Source organism: Lygodium microphyllum, chromosome 29, assembly GCF_053477565.2.
Source record: "Lygodium microphyllum isolate KBCC chromosome 29, Lygodium_microphyllum_v1.1.10, whole genome shotgun sequence".
Lineage (NCBI taxonomy): Eukaryota > Viridiplantae > Streptophyta > Polypodiopsida > Schizaeales > Lygodiaceae > Lygodium > Lygodium microphyllum.
The window spans coordinates 9,805,350-9,832,731 of record NC_141163.1 but is presented as its reverse complement, the minus strand read 5'-3'; the positions used below and the strand labels follow the sequence as shown (position 1 = coordinate 9,832,731).

At 45.4% G+C, this 27,382-nt stretch overlaps 1 protein-coding gene and 1 pseudogene across 2 annotated transcripts in view; one reads left to right on the top strand and one right to left on the bottom strand.

The window, feature by feature from the left end:
- Nucleotides 1-27,382, top strand: part of LOC148010363 (uncharacterized) — a 33,944-nt gene that overhangs the window by 4,722 nt on the left and 1,840 nt on the right. The gene's annotated exons all lie outside the window — the stretch shown is intronic.
- Nucleotides 542-27,324, bottom strand: LOC148010364 (uncharacterized; annotated as a pseudogene).

The following is a 27,382-nucleotide window of genomic DNA, read 5'->3' as shown; positions in this document are numbered from 1 at the left end:
CAGCCCCAAAATAGGTCGCCTAGCTGCTACAGCAGTCGCCTGATCAGCAGGGGTACAAAAGAGGCTTGAAATCAGTAAGAAAACACAGCAGAAACACAAATCCTGAAAACTGATACCATGTCAGAAGTGGAGCAGCGGTGGAAGCATAAACATGTGCTGAAATAAACTGCTGAGACACAAGACAAAAAGAGAAAAGAAAAGAACACGATACAGATGAGAACTCAGATGTATGCACGGGAAATGGAATCCATATATTTGAACATGAGACAGTTGCATACAACAGTGAGTCACTGGTTGCGTGGGCACTGGCACTGGCACTGGCTCCTCTCTCCACAGAGTCTGCAGATACTGAAGTGAAGTGACTGACTGAGGAGGAGCCACTGAGTATAAATAGGCTGAAAAAGTGGGGAGTAATAATGCTGGTCGGATAGCATTAATGCTGGCCGATTGGTGCATAAAAATGCTCCACTGGCATAAAATGCCACAGCAGAAAAAACCTAAAATACCTAATAAAAATGCCCAGCCCAGATCAAGCTCAGACTCACACATGAGCTGACAAATACACTGCTAACACTTTCTGGCTCATATGGCCTAGTCTCTTATGCCACAACTCCAAATGACAACCAATTTCAGCAACTGCAAGAAACTTGCCATTCAAAGCTTTACAATGTAAACAATACAAAGTGCCCTTCTTGGTTCCTTTTGCAATCAGCATGGAACCCTTTTTCAATTTCCACAAACCACCACCAAACAGTGTAGTGTAACCATGCAAGTCAAGTTGACCAACAGATAGTAAACTCTTCTTGATGCCAAGCACATATCTGACATCTTTCAACACAAGCTCTTGCCCATTATCTAAAAACAAGTGTACAGTGCCAATCCCACCAATGCTGCAAGTATGGTTATTTCCAAGGTATACTTTTCCATAACTACTTGCATTGAAAATAGCAAAACACTCCAAGCAAGGAGTTACATGGAAAGAGACACCAGAGTCTACAATCCAAGTTTGAGTGACACTATCATCAACTGACAAAAGTGCATCAATCACATTAGCCTTGGTAATTTGCATATCCTGCATGTGACACAAGGGCATCATAATCAACTGCACATAATACGTTAGCCTCTATATTCGAAAGCTCATCTATGACTACATTAGAGGTCATTTTGGCATTTTCCTTGTCTTTGGTTGCCTTAGATGCATCTGTCTTATCCTCTTTTTTCTTTTTGTCTCTTGCATTCTTCTTTCTCTCTTGTTCCTTTTTGTAATACCTGCAATTAGGCTTCTTGTGGCCCTTCCGACCACACTGATAGCAATTAATGCCTCTCTTTTCCTTTCCTTTGCTCTTACTTCTATTTCTTTGTTCAGCATTTGCATTTTTTTTTTCATCCTTGCCTTTAACATTATGAGATGAGTTGCTGCCTTCTTCACTAGACTTACGTCTAATTTCTTCATTTAAGATTGAACCCCTCACACCATCATATAAGAGATTAGGGTTATTGTTGAGAGAAACCACCAAGGTCTTCCAAGAATCAGGTAGTGTCATGATCAGAAATATCATCCTCAACTTATCATCAAAAATCCAAATTTGCATCCTTGAGTCGATTTAAAATGCCAATCTTTCAACTCAAGTGCTTAGCTGTAGGTTTGGACTCATCCAGTCTTGACCCAGTTGAGCAAAATTTCACAATTGCATAAAAAACCCTAATATGCAATGAATGAATACTGTACCTTGAACTCCTGTATCTCAAGGATCAAGGCAGGGGTAATGAGTTAGAGAGTGTGTTGTACTCTGAACGGATCCCGAATCACAGCAAGGCAACCTTCGGATGTCGAACACGAGCAGACGTAGCAATGAGAAGTTGGATCTGATACAAATAGCAGTGAGGGGAGAGAAAGGCTGAAAACGCAGCATGTAGGAGAGAGAAAGACTAAAAACGAAGGCATGACAACCAGCAGGAGAGATAAAGACTAAGAATGCAGACCGTAGGAGAGAGAGAGAGACTAAAAATGCAAGCAGGATAGTTTACAGGCGAGAGAAAGACTAAAAACGTAGGCTAGACAATCTGCAAAAGTTGGGCGACAGTTGGAGGAGAGAGAAAACTACCAAGCATAGGTTGTAGATGACGTGGTAGGCAGTATGGCAGTAGGTCCGTGCAGGAACAATAGTCGCCTGGTTGGGATCAGCTCCAAACTGCAAGAAGAGGGCCGAAAATCAGGCGCCAACTGATGTAGACAGCAATGGACAGCTTTGTCTGAGATGTCCTCCGCGAAAGGGGTGTGGGCAGCAAGTTAAAACACCTGAAATCTGCAAAAACGAGATTGAGGATTGAATGGAGGGCAGCATACGTATTTATAGAAAGTTTGGGTCCTTCCAAGTGGATTTGTGCTTATGGGACACATAAACTTTCTAGGATCGCGTAAATAAACAAGGTTTATTAATTAATTAAGCATGTTTTGGGGCTATTCAATTAAAGCTAATGCATTTTTAGCTCAACACTCCCTCTTAGGCCCAACAACGGTGCCATGAGAATAGAGGCCAGCCAAGTCCTTTCTTGGTTTATTTTTTACCCCAAGGCGTCCCATTTCAAAGGAGCCAGAGCATCGGACAAAGGGTGTGCGTCGACTGCCTAATGGCCTACTAAGACTATAGAGGCTATGATTATCATACCAAGGGAACCCAAGGAATCACCCCAGAGAGGATAGGGCATCGGACAAAGGGTGCATGTGGGCTGTCTAGTAGCCTACCAAGCCCTACAAAGGCGGATGGAATCAGCTATGGACTTTTTTTTTTGGTTTTTTTTTTTTTTTGAGAGCTTTTTAGGTTTGATAGATTAAGCATTAAGTAAGGGTTGCAAATTAGTTTCGTTCTATTGAGTATCCGTGCCCCAAACGGGAGAGTGATAAGAAATGGTCAGACCCAAGACCTTTACAAGACAAGCATACTATCCCTACCATTACTGGGTGTTGACGACGAAGAAAATGGCTAAGGTGTGTGTATAGCAAATATGCCAAGCAAGCAAGTAAGCAAGCTGGGAAAGACTGCCTTGGAGACTGCCATGTGCAATGCCACGAATATGGTGGATCCTAGAGTCGGCTACTCCAAATGACAGAAAAGGGAGAGTGATAAGAAATGGTTAGACCCAAGACCTTTACAAGACAAGCGTACTATCCCTACCATTACTGGGTGTCGACGACGAAGAAAATGGCTAAGGTGTGTGTATAGCAAATATGCCAAGCAAGCAAGATAAGCAAAGCAAGTAAGCAAGCTGGGAAAGACTGCCTTGGAGACTACCATGTGCAATGCCACGAATATGGTGGATCTTAGAGTCGGCCACTCCAAATGACAGAAAAGGGATAAATGCGCACAGATGCATGTTTACATGAACAGAATGCCAATGCATGGGGTAATGCAAAGGGAGATGTAAGGTATCATGCTCATGCAATATACTATGCAACGACGCCACTGGGATAGTGCCCTTGCAGGGGAATTGTTCACTTGTCCAAGTGTCCTTTTACTATCATGTAAATGAATGTAATGTCTAAAAAAAACTGTAAGCATCATCATTGTCATTATCAAGAGTAGAAGCGGTCCCCTCTCAAACTGGAAGGGAAAGCAAGAGGAAAGCACCCTCTCCCCGTCAAGTTGAAGTAGGGGAGGGTGTACCAAAGCCGATCTTGGGTAGTAGGTACTGAAGAACCGGCCGGTTGACCGCTTTGGTTAAGATATCTGCAAAATTATCTAATGATGGCACAAACTCTAGGCGGATAATACCTAGCTCAACTTGCTCTTTGGAAAAGTGGAAGTGGACTCCCACATGCCATGTTCGTGGTGTGATGATTGGATTGTCCGCAAGGGCAATGGCACTTTGGTTGTCATAGTAGACAACTGTGGGAGTGTCACATGGAAAGTGAAGTGCTGCTAGTAAATTCCTCAGATAGATGGTCTCGATGGTATCTCAGCCTCGGTTGTGGAAGCCGCCACCGTTCCGTGCTTACGGTTGGACCAAGAAATGAAAGCCATGCCCAAGGTAAAGAGGTAGTTGCCATGGGAACGTCAGGTTTTAGGATCTCTTGCCCAATCAGAATCAGTGTACCCTTGCAAACATAAACCAAAACCATATGTAAGGCCATAAGAATAAGTATACCGCAAATAACGCAACGCACGAAGACATGCAATCCAATGTGACATCCTAGGTGTTGTGAAACACTGATAGAGTATGCTAATTGAGTAAGCTAAATTTGACCTAGTGTGAATTAACCAAAGAAGTTTTCCTTCAACAGAATGATAGGTATGTTCATCAAAGGACTGCCCTAGGGTATCCTTCGACAAGTGGACAGTAGGATCTAGAGGTGTGGCCACTGGCCATGTTTGATCTCAAGTGTACTGTTCCACGAGTTAAAGTGTGTATTTTTGCTGTGACAAAAAAATACAGCCCCCAGAATGAACTACATCTATCCCGAAGAAATAGGACAACAAACCAAGGTCTGTCATCTCAAATGTAGCTTAGCTTAACCTTGATTTCTACTATGGCAATAGAATCTGAGCTTGTGATGAGTAAGTCATCAACGTATATCAGGATATAGCTGTTAGCAGTCATGTTTGTCATGCCTTGTCATCTCCTGCCTGTGAGCCTCAGTCTGAGTCAGATGAGCACATTAGGAGCTCTGACATGTCTGTCATGTGTTATGATGGGGGAGGCTAGTCACTCTCGACTGGCTGTTTTAGGTTGTGTATTTCTTTTTGGCCTCTTTTAGTGGGCAGCCACTGGCTGCCCGGCCACTTTTTGGTCACTGTTGTGGGGCGCCCATTTTAGGGCAGGTTTAGGGTTTGCGCCCATTTTAGGGTTAGGGTTAGGGTTTGTCCTTTGCCTATTTATTGGCAGCCCCCCTCTCCACTTGATCACTTGTCTTCTTGCAGATTCCGACACTCCTCCCCTGTGGTGGTGCTGCCATCATCATTAGCCTGATCTGGTGCCCTCACTGATGCTTCGGGCTGCGTGCAGGGACTGATCAGTCCATTTCAGTATATTCAGCATTCATTTCAGTCAGTGCAGATTTCTCTTCCTTATTTTCTGCTTTCTCTCTCTCTCTCTCTCTCTCTCTCTGTGTTCGTATTTCCTCTTCCACAGCGCACTCTCACATGGTATCAGAGCCGAAGGAGAGTACACGGAGCTGAGATTTAAACGCGGGAGAACACCCACAACTTTGCGTTTGCTGGTCAAGACGCCTCCAATAGCTGAGACGTCACCTTCTGCACCATCTTCTTGATCAAGGCGGCCTGTTTTGGTGTCACATCTTTGCGTTTGCTGCTGGCGTCATCCCCAACAGCCAAGGCGGCCCTTCCAGGAGGTCCCAAATATTTGCGTTTGCTGCTGGCGTCTTCTCCAGTGGCTACCACGTCATCAACAACCTCTTCCTGCTTGTGTTTTTAGCCAGGCGGCCTCCCCAACAGCTGGGCGACATCTTCCTTGCTGGCGTTTTGAGGCAGGAGGCTGTTTTTCTGTGGTGATTGCATCGTTAGCACTTGCGTTTGACATCATCCTTGCGTTCTGTGCAAGGCGGCCAGCTCAGGAGCTTCTAGTGTTTGTGTTTCGGCACCGGCAACCTTCCCTTGTTGTGTTTTGGTGTTTGCAGATATCGAAGATGTCTTCTCATCAGTTTACAGGCTTTGATGACTCAGATGACGAGCTTTTGTCTCGACACTCATCTGAACGGAGGCGTGATTTCTATCACGAGGACCGTCGTCCGGAGTCTATTCCTCTTTCCCGTCCCCCTTCTATTCATGTATCTCGGCGAGCCTTTTCCAGTGGGCCGAAGATGCAGCCTTTGGTACCCCCTGCACAGGTATCCATACTTCCTCAGCTGCCCAAAGAGGACCGGTTGGATGGCTCCAACTTTTCTCTATGGTCCTGCAAGGTGGAGTGTATCTTGGACTCCTTCGATCTTTGGGAGCTTGTTTCTGTTCCTATTCCCCGGCCTAAGGTGGATCTCGCAGATGGGACATCTATGGATCGTGCAGCCTTATGGGATCGGCTTGATTCTAGAGCCAGATCTTTCTTCTTTCTGAGTTTGCAGGATTCTGTCCTTGTTCATGTTCACAGGTTGAAGACTGCAGCAGACGTGTGGAGAAAGCTCGCGTCTCTCTATCAACAGAAGACGTTTGCCCACCGGATATCTCTCGAAAAGAAGTTGCGGATGCTCGCTATTGATGATAGTCCTTTCATGACGGACCACATCAGCAGATTACAGGATATGAGGGATGAGCTTGCATCCCTCGGTCGGACAATATCTTTTGAAGACATGGCTATGATTCTTTTGACTCAGCTGCCATCACCTCGGTTTGATTCTACACCAGCCTTTTTACATCGAAGACCCGTGAGAAGCTTCTATGGGAGGAGCTATCCCCACTAGTCTTAGAGCATGACGAGCGACTCAGAGAGGTTAGTGCTAGTGGATCCAACTCCACTAGAGCCTTTGTTGCAGGTTCGGGAAGACAGAAGAAGAAGAAGAAGTCAAAGGCTAAGAAGAAGGACAGTTCTTCAGGCTCTGACACAGATTCAGAGAGACCGAAGTGCCCACATTGTGGGAAAGGGACACATCCCGAGGAGAAATGCTGGAAGAAGTACCCTTACCTTCGTCTGGGAGCGAAGGGTGGATCTACATTGGAGCCTTCTTCTACCTCTACACCAACTGTTACCCATGAGTCAGTGTTTCTTCATATCCATGCTTTGGAGAAGGATCCTTCTTCCGTGGCTGCAGTGTCTTCTGCGTAGCCTTGGTTAGTAGACAGTGGTGCTTCGAGTCATATGACTCCCCGAGGTGATTTGTTACAGGATCTCCGTCCATCAGAGGGTTCAGTCACTGTTGGTGACATTTTATCGGTGCCTATTCGTGGTGTTGGCACATTGCCTTTGTTTACCGACCGACCTTCGAGCTCCTTTTCACAGGCCCTACATGTTCTGGATTTGGGCCTTCCCCTCCTCTCAGTTTCTGGCCTTACGAGGCTTGGCACACGAGTGATCTTCACCGAGTATGCCGTTGTTATTGAGGATTCTCTTACAGGAGCTGTCTTATCTACAGGTTGGCAGGAGAGCGGGCTTTACAAGCTCCATTCCCCTTCTTTGATGCAGGGTCCTCCGCGGCAGTCTATTGCTACATCCGTTCCCGCTTGTGCACCTTCTATTCCACAGGTTCCTTCCCATCCCCCACCCTCTCCTCCGGTGGTTCCCTCGTATCCCCCATCCCTTTCAGAGGGAGACGATCTCGGTGATGTGGCTGTGGATTCCCTGGCCCCTAGTGTTTTAGAGGGGGATTCCCAGGATCGTGAGGAGCTCCAACAGCGGCAGTCTACATCGACGGACTTCATCGACATTGGCATTCCTCTTGCCACCCCAGGATCTATTTCCTCTTCAGCCTTCAGCCACATCCAGGATCTGAGAGGGGGTGTTAGCAGTCATGTTTGTCATGCCTTGTCATCTCCTGCCTGTGAGCCTCAGTTTGAGTCAGATGAGGACATTAGGAGCTCTGACATGTCTGTCATGTGTTATGATGGGGGAGGCTAGTCACTCTCGACTGGCTGTTTTAGGTTGTGTATTTCTTTTTGGCCTCTTTTAGTGGGCAGCCACTGGCTGCCTGACCACTTTTTGGTCACTGTTGTGGGGCGCCCATTTTAGGGCATTTTTAGGGTTTGCACCCATTTTAGGGTTTGCGCCCATTTTAGGGTTAGGGTTAGGGTTTGTCCTTTACCTATTTATTGGCAGCCCCCCTCCCCATTTGATCACTTGTCTTCTTGCAGATTCCGACACTCCTCCCCCGTGGTGGTGCTGCCATCATCATCAGCCTGATCTGGTGCCCTCACTGATGCTTCGGGCTGCGTGCAGGGACTGATCAGTCCATTTCAGTGTATTCAGCATTCATTTCAGTCAGTGCAGATTTCTCTTCCTTATTTTCTGCTTTCTCTCTCTCTCTCTCTCTCTCCGTGTTCGTATTTCCTCTTCCACAGCGCACTCTCACAATAGCTAACCCCCTCTGCAGTAGATTGAACATATAAAATCGGGTCATAAGGGGTAGAATGGTATCCGTGAGTTTGCAAGAACTCATCCATCATATGGAACTAAGACCGCGGCGCTTGCTTCAGCCCATAAAGAGCTTTATGCAAGCGGAATACCTTATTCCTAGGAATCCCTGAAGGAAAGCTTGATGGCTACTCCACATAGACTTTCTCCTCCAAGAAATTGTTCAGGAAGGCACTCTTGACATCCATTTGATGTATCGGCTAACCGTGGTGAGCGGCTAGTGCAAGTAGCAACCGAAAGGAAGTCAACCGCAGTAGGGACGAAGGTCTTTTTATAATCAATGCCATGCTTCTATCGAAAGCCTTGTACCACAAGGCGAGCCTTGTACTTGTCTAAAGTCCCATTAGCTTTTAGCTTGGTCCTAAAAATCCACTTTGTTTGGATGACTTTCTTGTGGCTTGGACGATCCACTAATGTCCAAGTTTCATTTCGGTTAATACTCTAGCTCCTTCTCCATGGCTTCTCGCCATTGAGGGTGCTGAAGAGCCTCCTGCCATGTATCCAGCTCAGAATGTGCTATATAATCAGCTGTAAACGACGACGCAAATGATGCCTGAGGAGCAAGTCGGAGAGATCTTCTAGGTCTCTCCGGAGTGGAATCTAGTGGTAGGATGCCTAAATACTGCAAGGTCTGTTGGTACCAATGAGGTAACGGGTCTCGAGGAGGGGACTTAGAGGCAGAAGAATCTGTGGAAATGTCAAGAGCAGGAAGTAGACCAGGTTTAGTAGGCACGATCTTTGATGATGTGGAAGAAGGAATTGGATTGGAGTCCTGTGCAGAGGACTGCAAGATATCCCTCTCGTCAAAGACGATATACCGCCTAATGATCACCTTGTTTGTTTGAGGATCAAACAAACGATATGCTTTCTATCACTAGGTAGTGATACTTTTTGCAGTTGCTTTCCTTATTTACTTATATAAATATTTTAATTTTCTTTTCTTTAGTTGTTGTTTTTTACCCCTAGAGTTCTTTTGGAATAAGCCGGGATCTTTGCATGGACAGAAGAGACAGCCATTGGGACAAATTGGACTAATGGTTTGTTTGAGCCTTAGGACAGGCTCCATATTGAATGGGCACTGAGAAATAGAATGCCAGTTGTTTGGGACTGTGTGCTTAGCCATTGGAGATGGTGTAGGATAATGAGCCTGGTCAAGACAGAAGATGTACATGTGAGAATGCTCATGAAATAAAAGTCACCGTAATTGAGCCGCATTACACTTTTTGATGTAGTTGCAATGATAAAAGTTGCTTAGAACAACTTGAGAAATATAGGGATCACCATCCCTAAAATTTATAGAGTTACTATTTTTGGGTCTCCGAATTTGTTCGCATCATTATCTTCGTTTTTGCACGATGATTAATTCTCTGGTTTGTGCAAGGGTCAAATTTTGCATCGATCATGGAGAATTTTAGACTGGAAGGTTTAAACGGGAAAATTGTTACATGTATGCCATGTGGCACAAATTTCCAAAAGAGAGAGAGAGCATTAAAAAAAACGTAATAGGCATGAGGGGTAGATTTGAGAATGAAGTTTTGAGGGGTTGAGGGCAAATTGCTGTAAGTACATCAGCTATGGAGAGTACTTCTTCGTCTCTGACTCATATATGGAGGTAGAGCTTACTCCCTCTGATCAACTCTCTCTCTATCCTCAGAGGAAATGCTCTGCATGATGGACTGAGTCCATCAAAGGTACAATTTTGTGTTTTTTTTTGCACTTCTGCTAAGGCAAGAGCCTCACTGTCGAGGTTTAGGAGCAGCTGTTGGCTTCTCCAATGCAGGAACTAAAGAAAGTGATGACCATGCCACACAGGAACATGGTTTTTCAGCTCTGATTTAGTGCTGTTTGTGGGACTTTTTTATTGTTGGAATGATGCCAGGGTAAAAGGGATGTTGTTTTGGATATGCTGAACATAATAGTGAATACAGAGTTCTGCAGACTGCAATTCTGCGCATAAATCATTGAGTTATGGTCATAGAAAATGCTTTCCTAAAAGGTATGTTGTTTTGGATATGTTGGATTGTAAGAATAGTGAATACAGAGTTCTACAGACTGCAATTTAGCACATGAATCATTGAGTTATGGACATAGAAAATGCTTTCCTAAAAGGGATGTTGTTTGGTCATGTTGTGCTGTCCTTATGCAGCTGGGATTACTCGGATAAGATGAAAACCAATTGTTCACAGGTTATGTATTTTGGAACATCTCATTTTTGTAACTTTCCATCTTTTAATTTATAAAGAATTACCGAGAGGGGCACTGATCTTCGAGGCCAATCTGGTGTTGAGTGAGGGAGTGAGGCCTCTGTTTGTGTGTGTGTGAGAAAAGACTAGGTATTAATTGAAGAAACTACCGCTTTATGTGAGTCATAGACCGGTTTTACTTTCACTTTAGAGGAATATCCCACAAAAATAAGGAGATCAACTCGGGGAGTGAGCTTGCCTATCTTGTTATTAGGCGTGTGTGTGTACGCACGACACCCGAAGACTCTGAAGTGAGAAATGATAGGTCGAGTGTAACCAGCCTTCCTTCCGGGGATGGGTGGTAAATCCTTGATTACTACTTAATTACAGTAGAAAACAATTAATGCAAATCTGAAAATACAAATTTACCTACTGATCTTGGACAATGCACACCTGATTGGCCCCAAAATTGGTGCCCCTTTTAGTATTTCTTTAGCTTTATTGAAGAAAAAGTTGATTACCAATGGGATTCCCTCAATCCCCTTCGCAATTCAAACTCCCCTTGCTGTCCAAAGTGATTAGCAAGTCTTCAATCTATTTTGCCCCTTGATTTGGGCACTAAATTGGTCTTCATCCACTTCATAGACGATGGAAATGCCCTAAATTCAATGGTTGGCTAGTCCTCCACTTGAATTTAGCTGAAATTCACCTTCAGCCCTGTTGAATCCAAGTCTTGGAACTTCCAATTTCTGGCACGCTTTCCAAGGCTGTTGCTAAACCCTAATTTTTGTTGTAAATTAGGGTTTATAGCAGAGAAATTTGCAATTTCTTAGCCCCCAAGGTTCCAAATGTTAAGATCTTCAGAGCAAGGCTATAAAATGGCTGGGAGATGAGAGAGAAAGCTGTAGAGAGAAAATTCAAAATTTTGTCGCGAAGAATGATTAAAAATCAGTCAAATGCAGCTGCTGCCTTGCCACAGCAGCTTGCAGATGCAAAGAACTGAAGAAAATCAATCATTTACTGTTGCTGCTGTGTCTCAACAGCTTGTAGATGCTATCACCTGTTATTGATTGGTCTTCTCCTATCCTTGGCTGCCTTAGAAGGTGCTCCAATGGCTGCAAATCAGACCGGCAACATCTCCTCTCTCTCTCTTTTAGGCTGAATACACTAAAAATGCCATCTCTCCAGTCTCTAAAGACGTTTTTTAGTCTTGCATGGGCATTTTTGACAAGTGACAGCCTTCCGAAATGACTTTTCCAGCATTAGCCATAATTAAATATTTTTTTAAATCTTTAAATATTAAAAATTAATCTAATAATTATTTCGGTGCCCTGAAAAATGATGACTGGCCAATAATTAAATTGGCTAGGCAACTTCCATTCCTGAGTGTCTCTGGGCCATCTTTGACCATTAGATTGGCGGTAGGTACCATTAAACGCCACTTCTTTAGTGTCACCAACTGACACTTATGGCCAAATGAATGACCTAGGCCAACAACTGGTACCAGATATCATCAAATATTTGTGCGGCATAACTTATAGCAACTTTTGCCTTAATATCTTGTGATTTCTTCAGATCCCGGGCTCGTAAATTTACTTTAACCCTAGTTACACCTCACATGTGCAACATTTACTTAACCATGTGATTAAATATTAATCCATATGTTAAGTGAGGTTTCAAAAATACATGTCCTTATGACAGCCCTCCCCCTTGAAATCCTTGCAATCGTCCTCGATTGCACTGCCAAATGTAGCAAAAACAAAGTACTACATTGGAATTTCCATAGGGCATCATAGTCAATACAACATTGCGAACTACTGTTTAACCATTCCTACCAATCAGTGCGAAAACTGATGCACAATTGATTCAAAAAGTGACCATAAACGGTTCTAAAGCTGATAAAAAATTGAGCTGAAACTGATCAGAAAATTTGTCTCAAAATTGAGGCAAAATTTTGCCAAATTGATTATAAGCTGATGCAAAAGTATAGTTCTAGTACCCAGGTGAAACTCATACTGATCTGCATGCATCTCACAGTGACTAGTACACTAAGTAGTGATCTCATGGCAAACATACTGTCAGTACCTTGGATGCATGCTGAATACATTCGAGATCGACTACATACTAGAGCTGTCCATAACTGGAGGAGCGGAGGTGCTAGCTCCCTCACAAGCATCAGGTAATACTCTGGACCTCTGCTCTGTTGTACCTGATTGAGCCCAAACTAAATTTGGCTCTAACTAGAAAGCATCAAGGTAAAGTTGCAGCAATTGAGGATGGTCTGCCAAGTCATCCTCTTCCATCCATTTGGCATCCATTGGTGAATAATTACAAAACTTCACTAAGCACCTTTTGGAGCCCTTATTCCTAATCTTCCTCTGTGTGTGCCAAAATGTGCTTTGGTATCAGTATTTCATTGAGCTCTTCAACCTCCGGCTGAATTTCAGCAGAGACATCCTCTGGCACATTTGGCATCCATTGGTGAATAATTCTGAAACTTCACCAAGTACCTTTTGGAACCCTTATTCCTAATCTTTCTCTCTTTGTGTGCCAAAATATGCTTTGGTATCAGTATTTCATTGAGCTCTTCAACCTTTGGCTGAATTTCAGCAGAGACATGCTTTGGCACATCTCCATGAAAAGGTCTAAGCAAGCTCACATGAAAGGCATTGTGTATCCGCCAGTGTGGAGGCAATTTCAGCCTATAGCATGCATCACTAATCCTCTCCAACACTTGAAATGGCCCATAGTATCTTGTAGACAGCTTTGGATACAATCGCTCTTTGCCCTTCATCTTTTTCAGCTGTGCCTTTTCAGATCACAGCAATACATAATTGCCCTTTGCAAAGTGCAAAGCAGGCCTATGACGATTAGTTGCTCTCTTTTGCTTATCGTGTGATCTTTGAAGCTCATACTTAACCTTCTAATAAGTTGCATCCATGCTTTCCACATAGCGATCAAACTCAAAGATCTTATCTTTTGTGTGCATAATAGGTGATACCTTCTTGCCACCCTCAACAACGTCAAATGGAGCTTTGCCTGTAGAACTATGTAGTGTGTTGTTGTAAGCAAACTCAACCAAGGGCAAATACTGCTCCCATTGTGTCTTGTGGTCTGAAACATAGTACCTCAAAAGATCTAACACTCTGGAATTTGCTTCCTCAAACTAACCATTTGTTTGCGGATGGAAAGATGATGAGAATTTCAGCGTGGTACCCATATTCTCAAACAAGCCCTTCCAAAATAAACTGGTTATCCGGGGGTCTCGATCACTAACGATGGACTCTGGCATACCATGATACTTAAAGATGTGCTGCAAAAACAATCGTGCCATATGATCAACCTTTATTTTCTTTCTCACTGGAATGAAATGGGCTTGTTTGCTAAACCTGCAAATGATAGTCCATATCCCATCATTCCCGGTAGGTGTCTTAGGAAGCTCAAAAATAAAGTCCATTGCAATGCTCTGTCAAGGCCTATCTAGAACAGGCAAGGGCTGCAACCAACCCGGCATCTTTTGCCTATCATGCTTTATCTTCTGGCATATGATGCATATCTTAACAAAATGTGCTATATCATACCTCAAAGTTGGCCAATAAAAGAAATACTCCACTGCCTTGACCGTGGCATTAATACCTCTATGTCCTGCATATAGAGGAGCATGACTTTCAATGATAACTCTAGGCCTTAACTGCTTTGTGACACACAGTCGTCCATGCATCATGAGAAATCCTTCTCTTACACAAAGTGTCCATGCCTTTGGGCATTGTGAAACTGATCATAAACATTATCAAAGTTCGAATCAGCAACATATTGCTCTTTCATGGCATCCAACTCAGTGTGATAAACCATATTGACAGCTGACAAGTGAGGTTTACATGAGAGCACATCACTTTTTCCACTTTTTCTTTGCGATCTGTTCCTCTTTCCAACCCTATTTTTCAAATCTGCCCTGATTTTCAGCTTTATTTTTAGATTTACCATTTTTTCTGAGCCGTGACTCTTTGACATGTGACTTGGCATCATCATCGTGGAATCCTGCATCCTTTTCATGCAGCAATGTGTTGGTTATAGTAGTAGTTTCTATAAGTTGAGACATGCTGGAAACAGTGGACTTAATGCAAAAATCCCGAATACCCTACCACAATAAACTTCTCCACCTGCTCATGGAGGGGTATTGTGCGATAAGAAGTAAGTGGCAACAATGCATCCCAAAACTTCTTATTATATTGATCCAAGTTCTTGCAGTCTTTGGAATTCAATTGATTCCAAGCTATCATAATGTCTACTTCAAAGGTACTTGTCAACTAATTCGAAGCAAACATTTGCTTGAACTGGATCCAAGTGGTAGGTGACTTCCCTTGAATAAGAAGTGTAGACCACCACTACAATGCATTTCCCTTAAAAAATGTGGTTGCCTTGCGTATCTTAGATGCCTCTGTGAAGTTGCCTCCAGAATAGGTGGTATCAAACTGCTAAATAAAAACAAGTGCTTTCAGCCTATCTTGTGCACCATTGAAAGGTTCAAACTTCATGCTTTTGCCACCTTTATCATAGTCCTTCGGCAGACCTATGGGAGTCAAGTTATCATAAATGGGCTATTGCAAAAAGGGTACATTGGTTGTATTTGCATAAAAACGAGCACTATTTGAAGCACCTACATGACCAGCACCAAATCCTTGCGCTCCAACAGTCCTTGGGGGTGCTCTGTTGAGCTAAAACATGCATTACTTGTTGATTAGTCTCTTAAACAGCCCCAAAACACCCTAAAAAATGCTATTTTAGAGTAAAACTGTAAAACGGAGAGAGATTCGAGAGAGTTAAGTGGAAACCCTAAAATGGGGAGCAGTTCGAGAGAGTTTAGTGGAAACCCTAATTTTTGGGGCGCCCTTCCACATCTATAAATAGACAGGCTGCCCCCATTTAGCCTCATTCCATCTGTGCAGGTTTTACACTCTCCAGTGCAGTTTTCAGCCATCAGTCTACCTCCACGTGGCTGTCCAGCCCTCGCGATTGCTGCCACCTCTCCCTCCAGCCTCGCAGTGCCTTGGTGCCTTTTTCCAGTTGTCGCCCACTGTCAGGCGCCATCTCCCAGGCTGCGTTTGGCCTCCAGCTGCCATTGCCAGCATCTCCAACGTCAGGCGGCATCCTATAGCCTGCGTTTGCATCCTTTTGGAGCCGCCTAGTGTCATCTCCCCACTTTGCAGCTATCGCCCCTATCTCTGGCAGCCCCTGGTGTCAGTGTTTTGCAGTTTTTGGGGCATTCAAGAATTGAGTAAACTGGGGATTCTTTGCCAATTCAGCAAAAAGATTTGCTGTTGTATGCATTCGATCCTTGAAGCTATCATCAAATTCTTCAGCCTCTTGCTGGATCATTAGCCTTTGGATGCATTGAAGTGGCAACATTTGGGTCATTTCCCACATTTTCAGCATGCTGTCCATGCTGAGAAGCATGCCCAACATCAGTCATTGCATTTCCCCCTTCACCACGTGATTAACCAAGGAGTGATGCATCCTCTCCACTTGATCCCGTATCACCATGTGAACACATGCTTGTTGTAATTCATTGTTGAGAAGAATTTCAGCAATAATGCAATAGTCTTTAAGTTGCAATCAGGTATCATGGGCCCACCAATTCAAAGGATTTGATGGTATCCTGGCAATGGAACCATGTAACCAACCTTCCTTTCGGGGATGGGTGGTAAATCCTTGATTACAATTTAATTACAATTAATGCAAATCTGAAAATATAAATTTACCTATTGATCTTGGACAATGCAGACCCAATTGGTCCCAAAATTGGTGTCCCTTTCGGTATTTCTTTAGCTTTATTGAAGAAAAAGTTGATTTACAACGGGATTTCCCCGATCCTCTTCGCAATCCAAACTCCCCTTGTTGTCCAAAGTAACCAACAAGTCTTCAATCTTTTTTGCCCCTTGATTCGGGCACTTAATTGGCCTTCACCCACTTCATAGACGATGGAAATGCCCCAAATTTAACAGCTGGCTAGTCATCCACTTGAATTTAGCTGAAATTCACCTTCAGCCCTGTTGAATCCAAGTCTTAGAGCTTCCAATTTCTGGCACGCTTTCGAAGGTTGTTGCTAAACCCTAACTTCTGCTGCAAATTAGGGTTTACAATAGAGAAATTTGCAATTTCTCAATCTCCAAGGGTCCAAATGTTGAGATCTTCAGAGCAAGGTTGTGAAATGGCTGGGAGATGAGAGAGAAAGCTGTAGAGAGAGAAAATTTAGAGTTTTGTTGCGAAGAATGACTGAAAATCAGTCAAATGCAGCTGCTGTTGGGAATAAAGGGCCATCGTGCCTTTTATATGTACATGGGTATGATCACACCCTTAGCACATTTGTACTTTCATATATATATATATCTATCTAAAAACCTAAAGAGGTATCCTCGTCATTGTACCCAAGAATGTCGTGCTCACTTTCGTCTCTACTCTGCACTCTCTCTCTGTCTCTCTGTTGTGAGAAAGCATTGCAGGTCTCGATCCTCGTGCTCTGTGTCTTAACAAATTGGTATCAGAGCTCACAGGTTGTGCATGCTTTCCGAAGCCATTAACAGTTGTTAAGCTGAATGACAAACGAGCAGGAGCTTACACTCGTTAGGTTGAGTGTCGCAGGCGAGTAGGAGTTGCAGGTTGCGGGCTGCAGACGTCATGCGAGCATGCGACAGCAGCAGTTGGGCGCGACAGGGCAGCATCGTGGCATAGGGACACGGCGGACTGGAGTTGACGGGCTACAGGCGCATCAGACGGGACAGATGGCACGCGATGGGCTGGTGACAACAGTCTGCAGGCCTACAGACCGTGTAGTGACTTGCCCGGCAGGTCAATGGACCTCCCCATCACGTTTTTTTTCAGTTTTTGCCCGTTTCCTTTGCGGGCGTTTGTGCGTGTAAGCACAGTTCACGATTTTGGGTAGATTTGTTTCAAAAATTTGGGGATTTGTCCAGATTTGATGCAAGCAAGATAATCTTCATCATCTTCAGCAGGTACTTCGTGAACAACTGGATGAAGTCGAAGCACTACTTGGTCATGGTGGCATGAGGTAGATACAAGGGTGCCATTGAGAGGTGGAGGGGCTTGCCCTTGAAAATGCAAACTTTGCTCTTATGCTCGCACTATCAATTGAGAAAAGGCAGGAGTTACTTGTGTTAGCCTGCTCTTTTTCAGTCTCAGTCTGTCATCTCCTGGTTGTGAGCTCCTGTCAGAGTCTGACAGGAGACAGAGGAGCTCTATCAGGACATTTTTTGTTCAGCATGCAGTCCTGGTTTTGTTCCAGCCCAAACTGGGCTGTTTTTGTGCTGACTGCCCATTTTTCTGGGCAGTCGGCCAGATCTGGCTGGTCGGCCAAATCTGGCCAGGTCGGCCAGTTTGGCTGGTCGGCCACTTTGCTGGCCTGGGGGCTATTTATAGCAGCCCCCCCAGTCAGTCCAGCATTGCTCTCTGCAGGTACAGCACTGCTCCCTCCGCTCCGTCTCCGGCATTGGTGCTGCCTCTGCCTCCAGCCTGTCCTGGTTCCCTCACTGACGCTCCGGGCTGCGTGCAGGGACTGTTCTGTCCATTCCAGTGTATTCAGCATTCATCTCAGTCAGTGCAGACTTTCTTCCTTCATTCTCTGCTTTCTCTCTCCTCTCCTCTGTGTTCGTGTTCTTCTTCCGCTGCGCACTCTCACATGGTATCATCGCCTGATTGAGAGCACGGAGGACGACCTTCAGGAGAGAAATACCTTACTGCTGCTGCCAACAGATCCACAACAGCCAGGCGACTGCTTCAGGCGGCTGCCACCAGATCCATCCCAGCCAGGCGACTGCATCAGGAGGCTGTTCAGCCTGCGTTTGCTGTCCACGCTGACTGCAGGGGCTGCCACGTCATCCAGCGACGCAGCAACCCTGCGTTTGCAGCCAGGCGGCCTCTCCTGCTGCTGGGCGACCTCCCTACAGGCTGCGTTTTGCAGCTCTGCAGGTCGCCTCCACCCCAGGCTGCTCCTTTCCTGCTGGCGACCTCTGTCCGGGCTGTTTCCTGGTGCTGGTGGTTTCTTTTCTGCTGTTCGACATCAGATCTCTTTGCGTTTTGCAGATCAGGGTGTTTGTAGACACTCTCTGCCTGCGTCTTGGTGGTTGGTGACCACATTGCGGGTCCTATTTCGACAGCGGCACAACTTTCTTTGGTATTTTGCAGATTGGAAGATGTGTTACCAGTTTTCAGGCTTTGAAGACTCAGAGGATGAGCTTCTCTCTCATCATTCCTCTGAGCGGAGGCGGGATTATCGTGAAGTGCGACATCGGGAAGAACCTCCTCGCACTCGTCCTTCTTCAATCCATGCATCTCAGAGGGTTCCATCTACTGCGAAGGTTTCTTCATTGAAGACTGCATCAGATGTGCGGATGCCTTCCTTGATTCCCTCTATACAGGTGCCGATTCTCCCTTCCTTTCCGAAGGACGATAAGTTGGATGGTTCCAACTACTCCCTATGGTCCTGCAAGGTGGCTTGTATCCTTGATACCTTTGACCTTTGGGAGCTTGTTTCTTCGCCCATCGACCGACCCCCCGTGGATTCGTCCGATGGCACCTCTATGGACCGTGCAGCCTTATGGGATAGGCTCAACTCACGAGCCCGTTCCTTTCTTTTTATGAGTCTACATGATTCTGTTCTTGTACATGTTCACAGGTTAAAGACTGCGGCGGAAGTATGGACAAAGCTTGCGTCTTTGTATCAGCACAAGACATTTGCCCACAAGATTTCCCTGGAGAAGAAGTTGCGGATGCTCAGTCTTGATGGTTCTTCTTCCATGAAGGAGCACATCACGAAGATGGAGGATATGCGAGGCGAGCTAGCCTCTCTTGGTCGTCTGATATCGTCTGAGGATATGGCGATGATTCTGTTGACTCAGCTGCCATCACCCCGTTATGATGTCTTCTACACCAGCCTCATCACTTCGAGGACCCGTGAGACACTCCTATGGGAGGAGCTTTCCCCGCTTGTCTTGGAGCATGACGAGCGACTCAAAGAGGTGGGAGCCAGTGGCTCCACCAAGGCATTTACGATCGGCACAGGTGGCGGCAAGAAGAAGAAACAAAAGAAGGAGAAGGCCAAGGACAAGGAGGAGGACAAGAAGGATGCGAAGGAGAAGAAGCCCAAATGTCCCCATTGTGGGAAGGGCACTCATCCCGAGAAGAAGTCTTGGCAGAAGTATCCCCATTTGAAGCCTAAGGAGAAGGACTCGAAGGCGGCCCCAGCCACAACAGAATTTGCGTTTGTGCATCTCTTTGTTGAGGAAGACACTGCCCTAGCTTCTACCACTCAGGAGAAGCCTTGGCTCGTCGACAGTGGAGCATCTTCACATATGACCTTCCGTCAGGATTGGCTTCAGGATCTTTGTTCCAGAGGGGGTACAGTCACCATTGGTGACAATTTTGCAGTTCCTGTTCGAGGCGTGGGGACTTTACCTATGTTTTCTGACAGGCGGTCTTCCTCCGCCAAAGTTCTCTATGTCCCTGATTTGGGTTTTAACCTATTATCTGTGCATGGTCTTACTCAGCTAGGTACCCGAGTCATTTTTACACAGGATGTAGTCACAGTGGAGGATGCTTCTACAGGTGATGCTCTTTGGACAGGTACTCAGGAGGGTGGGCTTTACACGCTCACAGCCTTGGCTGCGCGGACTTCCCATGAGCTTGGGCTGCTTTGGCATGCTCGGTATGGTCATTTGAACCTCGATTCACTTCGCCGGGCTTCTAGGAGGAAGATGGTGGAGGGCCTTCCTGATTTCCCTCCTCTTCACACTTTATGCCCTAGCTGCTTGAGGGGCAAGCAGCACCGGCAGCCTCACCCGCAGGTTGCTACTAGGTGGGCTACTTCTCCGCTTGAGTTGGTTCATACCGACCTTTGCGGACCTATGGGCACGGCCTTCCTTGGGAAGGCCAAGTGATTGATGCTGATTGTGGACGACTTTAGTCGTTATGTGTGGCCTTATTTTTTGGAGTACAAGAGCGAGGCGTACTCCCGTTTCTGTGAGTGGCAGGTGTTTGTGGAGACCCAAACCACTTCCAAGGTTCGTGGTGTTCGAGCTGATCACGGTGGAGAGTTCACTTCTCATCTTTTCTCTCAGTTTTGCAGGGATCATGGTATTCGGGTGGAGTATTCCCATCCGAACACACCATCAGAGAATGGTGTGGTGGAGCGTGCGAATCGGACCATGCTTGAGATGGCCCGATCTATGCTGGAGCATAGGAGTCTTCCTCATTTCCTTTGGGGTGAGGCGGTGGCTACAGCGGTGTATATTCGCAACCGCTCTCCGACTTCGGCATTACAGGATATGACTCCGTATGAGGCTTTCTTTGGAAAGAAGCCTTCCGTGTCCCATTTTCGCATCTTTGGGTGCGATGCTTTTGTCCATGTGGACAAGAAGAAGAGGAAGACGAAGTTCAACTCTAAGTCGCGAAAGCTTATCTTCGTTGGTTATAGCACGACCACAAAGGGATATCGGCTCTATGACCCGACGACGCGGACGGTTGAGGTGAGCAGGGATGTGATCTTTGATGAGGCTTCGGCCTCTGAGGATCCGATTGATGGTTCCATTACAGATGTTTCTTCATCATCGACGGAGGCCCCCACCCCCCCCCCCCCCCCCCCCCCCCCCCCCCCACCTTCTCTCTCTTCACTTCCTTCCAGGATGCCTCTTAGCACCCCCCCTATTCCTCCTCCTTCGGCTTCCCTTTCTCCCTTGGTGGATGTGCCTTCGTCTACTACGAGCTCTTCTACCGCCACTTCGGGATCTTCACGGGATATACAGCCTTCTTCAGATGCGGAGGATCTACCTTCACTCGGTGAGGGGGAGTCCCTCTCCGATATGGGTGCTTTACAGGTTTCGGAGGCCCTCCGGTCTCCCTCACAGCAGCAGGAGTCTCTCAAGATTCCTTTATGGTATCGCCGGCTCATGCAGGATTCAGGTGTTACTCACTTTCCTGCTTCTTCTACAGGTCCCCGTCGATCAGCACGTTTACAGGCCCAGCGGGACAGTTCACTATGTGTGAACTATGCTCTTATGTCACAGATTCTTCAGGATTCCGAGCCTTCCACTGTGGAGGCGGCTCTTGCACAGGATATTTGGAGACAGGCTATGCAGGCCGAGCTCGATTCCATCGAGCGAAACCATACGTGGGAGCTTGTTCCGCGTCCCGCGAAACGGAAGGTGATTGGTGTGAAATGGGTCTTTAAGACCAAATATCTTGCAGATGGCTCCTTGGACAAGCATAAAGCTAGGCTTGTTGCCAAGGGTTTTGCTCAGCATGCAGGGTTGGATTACTTTGAGACTTTTGCTCCTACAGCCAGGATGTCTACCATCCGAGTTCTTTTGGCTCTTGCTGCTCACCACCGTTGGCCTGTCTTTCAGATGGACGTCAAGTCTGCTTTTCTGAATGGTGTTCTTGAGGAGGAGATTTATGTTTCACAGCCTCCTGGTTTTCTTGTGCAGGGGAAGGAGGATCATGTCTACCGGCTGCGGAAGGCTCTTTATGGCCTAAAGCAGGCTCCTCGTGCTTGGTACCAGCGGATTGACTGATTCTTTCTACAGAGTGGCTTTGCGCGCTCCGCTTATGATCCCAACCTCTACTTGCGGGTTGAGGATTCTCTTTCGGTGTTCCTCATCTTGTATGTGGATGATCTTATCCTTACAGGGAGCGACACTTAGCAGGTGGAGCATACACGGTCCATTCTACAGCAGGAGTTTGACATGACGGATCTCGGGATCCTTCACTTCTTTCTAAGTCTGGAGATCTATCAGATGGCACAGGGCATTTTTATCTCGCAGCACAGGTACATCTCCGAGCTTCTTTCGGAGTTTGATATGGCTGAGTGTCGGCCTATCTCCTGCCCCATGGACCCTGAGTCCAAGCTTTTGACAGCTGGAGTTCCTCTTACCCATCCCACCTGTTACAGGTGCCTTGTCGGCTCTCTTATCTGGCTGCTTCACACTCGGCCGGATCTCTCTTTTGTGGTGGCTTTATTGTCTTCTTTTATGCAGACTCCTACCCAGGATCACTGGCAGGCGGCCTTGCGGGTTCTTCGCTATTTACAGGGGACTCGATCCTTCGGGATCATGTATGGAGATGGGATTACCCTTTTTGGATGGAGTGATTCTGATTGGGCAGGTGATGTGGATACGAGACGATCCACTACAGGTTATGCTTTCACCCTTGGATCTGGTGCTGTCTCTTGGAGCAGCAAGAAGCAGCCTACTGTGGCACTTTCTTCTACAGAGGCTGAGTATCGGGCCCTATGTTCGACCGCTATGGAGGCAGTTTGGCTTCGTCGCTTACTCGCGGAGATTGGCTTTTCCCAAACCGGACCTACGGAGCTGCGCGTGGATAACCAGAGTGCTCTTGCTCTGGCCAAGAACCCCGTGTTTCATGCTCGTACGAAGCACATTGAGGTTCAGTATCACTATGTTCGAGAGCGGATCGTGGATTCGGAGCTGGTGGTGGTCTATTGTTCTACGGCGGCCAATGCAGCTGATCTCTTTACGAAGCCGTTGCCTCAGGCTTCTTTGCTTCATCACATGCGGTTCTTGGGTCTTCAGACTCTCCCAGGAGTTGAGAGGGGGTGTTAGCCTGCTCTTTTTCAGTCTCAGTCTGTCATCTCCTGGTTGTGAGTTCCTGTCAGAGTCTGACAGGAGACAGAGGAGCTCTGTCAGGACATTTTCTGTTCAGCATGCAGTCCTGGTTTTGTTCCAGCCCAAACTGGGCTGTTTTTGTGCTGACTGCCCATTTTTCTGGGCAGTCGGCCAGATCTGGCTGGTCGGCCAAATCTGGCCAGGTCGGCCAGTTTGGCTGGTCGGCCAGTTTGCTGGCCTGGGGGCTATTTATAGCAGCCCCCCCAGTCAGTCCAGCATTGCTCTCTGCAGGTACAGCACTGCTCCCTCCGCTCCGTCTCCGGCATTGGTGCTGCCTCTGCCTCCAGCCTGTCCTGGTTCCCTCACTGACGCTCCGGGCTGCGTGCAGGGACTGTTCTGTCCATTCCAGTGTATTCAGCATTCATCTCAGTCAGTGCAGACTTTCTTCCTTCATTCTCTGCTTTCTCTCTCCTCTCCTCTGTGTTCGTGTTCTTCTTCCGCTGCGCACTCTCACAACTTGACCACATAGCCACTTCTATGGGGAATTCACATTCCAGGAGGACTCCAAATATAGCAATGGATCCAACAACATGGACTCCAATGCTAGCATGGGATGGTGCTTCATGTAGATCATGTAGAAGACCACCAGGATTAGTGGCTACGTAGCCTTCTCATTGGCCATCAGTGGCAGCAGGTCGTGATGTTAGACAGAGTTCATTGCACACTTCATGGGAACCAATGAAAAAAGAGGAAACAGATGCAGCAGTGGCACACTTTTTTTGACCATATTGCATTCAAATCAGCCAGGTCACCTTATTTTTTAAATATGATGACAAAATTGTAGAGTATGAATCCACATATAAGCCCCCTTCATCAGAAACTATCAGGACTACATTGCTTTAGAAGGAGAAAGCAGCCATAGAGATTGTAATAGCAAATATTCGCAATCAATGGGCAAGAAGTGGAGTGACATTGATAGCAGATGGATGGAGTGACACACACCATAGGTCCATACATGGCGTTGTCACATATTCTCGTGGGGATGTATACTTTATTGGTAGTCATGATGTTTCAGAGACTGGAAAGAGTGCAGATGTATTGGCATCTAAGTGGTGCGAGGCAGTGCAGGCTGTTGGGGCAGAAAATGTAGTGCAGTTTGTGGCAAATGGTGAACCTACAAATAGGGCAGCAGGAAACATTTTTATGGAAATGTATCCACATATCACCTTCAGTCCATGCATGGCGCATTGCTTGAATAACTTGTTGAAGGATATTGGGGACTTGTCATGGATTGCATCTCTTGTTGCTTAAGGCAACAAGATTATCACATTTATATGTAATCATTAGTACTTGCATGCTGAGCTTTGCAAGAAGAGTGACAAAGAACTCAGGTACTTGGATACATGATTTGCATATAACTTTCTTATGCTTGGTTGATTGCACTATTGCAAAGGTGCAATCAAGGAGCTATTTGCTAGTGATGAGTATGAAAATTGGACTGGGGTTGCCACTACTATTGCTATGTTATGTAATGCATCTCTGATAGAGATTTTTGGGATGAGGTGAATCGTACCAACCAAATGGTTGATCCTATTATACACATGTTGGGGCTTGCAGATGGCATGGATCCATGCATTGGAAAGATCTATGAAGGTATGGATCACATGATTGAGAGGTTGGAGAGTTTGGAACCAAATGCAGACAGGTATGAGGAGATCAAGGAGTTATATATCAGTAGATGGAACGAGTATGACTCTTCTATGCATGCTGCAGCATATGTGCTTGATCCTGAGTTTCAAGGAAAGATGCAAGAAAGAGACCTTGAGGTGGTCAAGGCTTGAAACATATTGCTTGCAAGGCTTTATCCTAGCTGTGAAATGCAACACAAAATTAAATATCAGCTCTTTGTGTATCGGCAAACATTAGGGATGTTTGGTACAGAGGATGTACTAGAGGACAAGACAAATATTGGGGCTACTTTATGGTGGGAGGACTATGGGGCAGAAGCTTCAGAGTTGCAAAGTTTGGCTATTTCTATTCTTAGCCAAACAGTGAGCTCTTCTTGTTTAGAGCAACTATGGAGCTCATTCAATCACATTCACTCAAAGAAGAGAAATCGTCTTGATACAATGAAGACAAATGACCTAGTTTATGTGAGCTCCAATCTTCGCTTGCTAGCTCGTACATCAGCTGCAAAGGCTGATTTTTTAATGCGTTGGAAAAAAGATGACAATGATCATGATGGTGATGGTGATGGTGATGGCGAGGATGTTGTTCAGCAGGATGAGCATTCAGGCACAGTGGAGCCATCTTCCATGAATCAGAGCACTTAACGGCTAGCCTTTTGGAACTTTAGAGTGTTGACTTCGAAATTGGGGCTCTTGTAACTTGGATCTTTAGACTCTAAAGTTTAGTGCATATTTTTTGTCTTTGCAATGCACACTTGTTGGACTTATGCAACATTGTTGATTACAATGTTGAATCATGAATGCGACAATCCATTACTGATTACAATGTTTTGAATCTTTATTATTGTTGAAACTTGATTATTATATCTCTAATTTCATGAATCATGGTTGATATGATATATCTCTCTAGATTCTAGGACTTAAGTGTTGATTCTCTCTCTTTCTCTCTCTATATATATATGTGTGTATGTGTGTGTGTGTGGTTCCCTCCATTCTCGTTTCTTAACTTTGGGTGTTCCCCCCGTTCTAGGGGGTCCCGTTCCCCATTCCTAATAACTATGCTTCTAGTCAATGTGACTATCTGGGTGTAAAAGTCTTAGTTATATGGGCTTTTTGGTCAATCCAACCGCTTGACTAAACTTTTAATTTCTCTTGGATATCTTGTCAATGATGACCTAAGTATAATTATAGGGCATTCTAGCCATTGACCACCCTTAAATAGAAAGATGAATATTTAGTCATATTTTGAAATACTTAAATAATACAAATCGCCTTTCAAAGTACGCGAGCATCAAATTAAGTTGGAATCATTGAGCCAATATGTCTTCGTAACAATTGATATACAAAGGGTTTGTTACATGTTTTTCGGGGGAGGGAGAAGGGGGGCACAAAAAGAAGATCATGAGTGGGAGAAATGTGTGAATCCGAAGACCAATTTGATCCCTTGTCGTAGATGTCCATGGAGGATGATACACATACCATTATTCCTTCATCTCTAACTTGTTCTCTTGTTCTTTCCCCCTTGTCTTCTTCCTTTTGCTTCCTCCTAGACCACATGGAATAATGCTGCCGGTCACGGGTGTCATAAGGTGGCCTGGAGTGTTATGGGCGTAGGAAGCAATGGTGGGTAGGGATGCCAATTGAGGTTTTAAAATTGGTAATATGCAGAACCTCATAAGCACCAAGGATGTCAGCTCTAGGGTAAATGGAATGGCATTTCTGGGAGGAGTTCGCAAATTCAGAAATTACTTGGTACTGATTTTATCTGGTGACGGCTCCAACCACAACATCATTTTCCAGGTGACAAGCTGTTGGATTGGTATGAGGATAAAGGGGTGCCCATACTTGATTATGTACATTCTAAGGGTTCACAGGCTCAGGTTGCTTCAATGCTGGAGTCAGGAGCAGCTCAGAGTTGCTTTTAGGGTCTTGTTAAAATTTTAGATGACTTACTAACATTCTTGCTGCTGATTTTATCTGGTGATGGCTCCAACCACAACTTCATTTTCCAAGTGACAAGCTATTGGATTGATATGAGGATAAAGGGGTACCCATACTTGATTATGTACATTCTAAGGGTTCACAGGCTCAGGTTACTTCGATGCTGGAGCCAGGGGCAGCTCAGAGTTGCTATTAGGGTCTTGTTAAAATTTTAGATGACTACTAACATTCTTTTTCTTTATAAAGCATTGCTCATAAGGGCATGCTATGGTACTAGTTAAGGTGATCTTGCTTGTTCTTGAGGGGGAAAATATCCCTTGTTAACCAGTACTTTGTAGGTTTTTCCCTATTTTTTCTTTTTCCCCCGCTCTCTTTTTCAAGAGACTGAATCTTCCCTAGTTTACTATCAAAAGTAGCACAACTGAAAAGGGAAACCAGCATAGGGCAATGCTGCAGCGCATGATGTGTGCCTAGGTATGCCTTGGCATAGAAGGGTTAAGTATATCTGAGAAATAGAGGTTGGTGCTGATGGTCATTTTATAACTGTATTAAGCCAGCTTAAAATCTTACTCAGGTGAAGATGTCCCTTTGTAGGTAGTTGTTTCTTGTAGATCCTAAATCAGATAACACTTGGGATGAAAGGAGAATTAAATTTCCAAAAAGTCTCTGCTACTTTGCAGTATCTTTGTACTTGTATGAAACAGAGCAAAGATGACCGAACTTGTTGCTCCAAAACTAAACATGTTAAAACAGTTACACATATGCCATACCAAGGGAGCTACTCTCTGTAAGAACCTTTGCCATTACAGTTTCAGTTTGCCTGGGCAAGCTGAATCAGTATTTTAGATGTATGCAGATTACA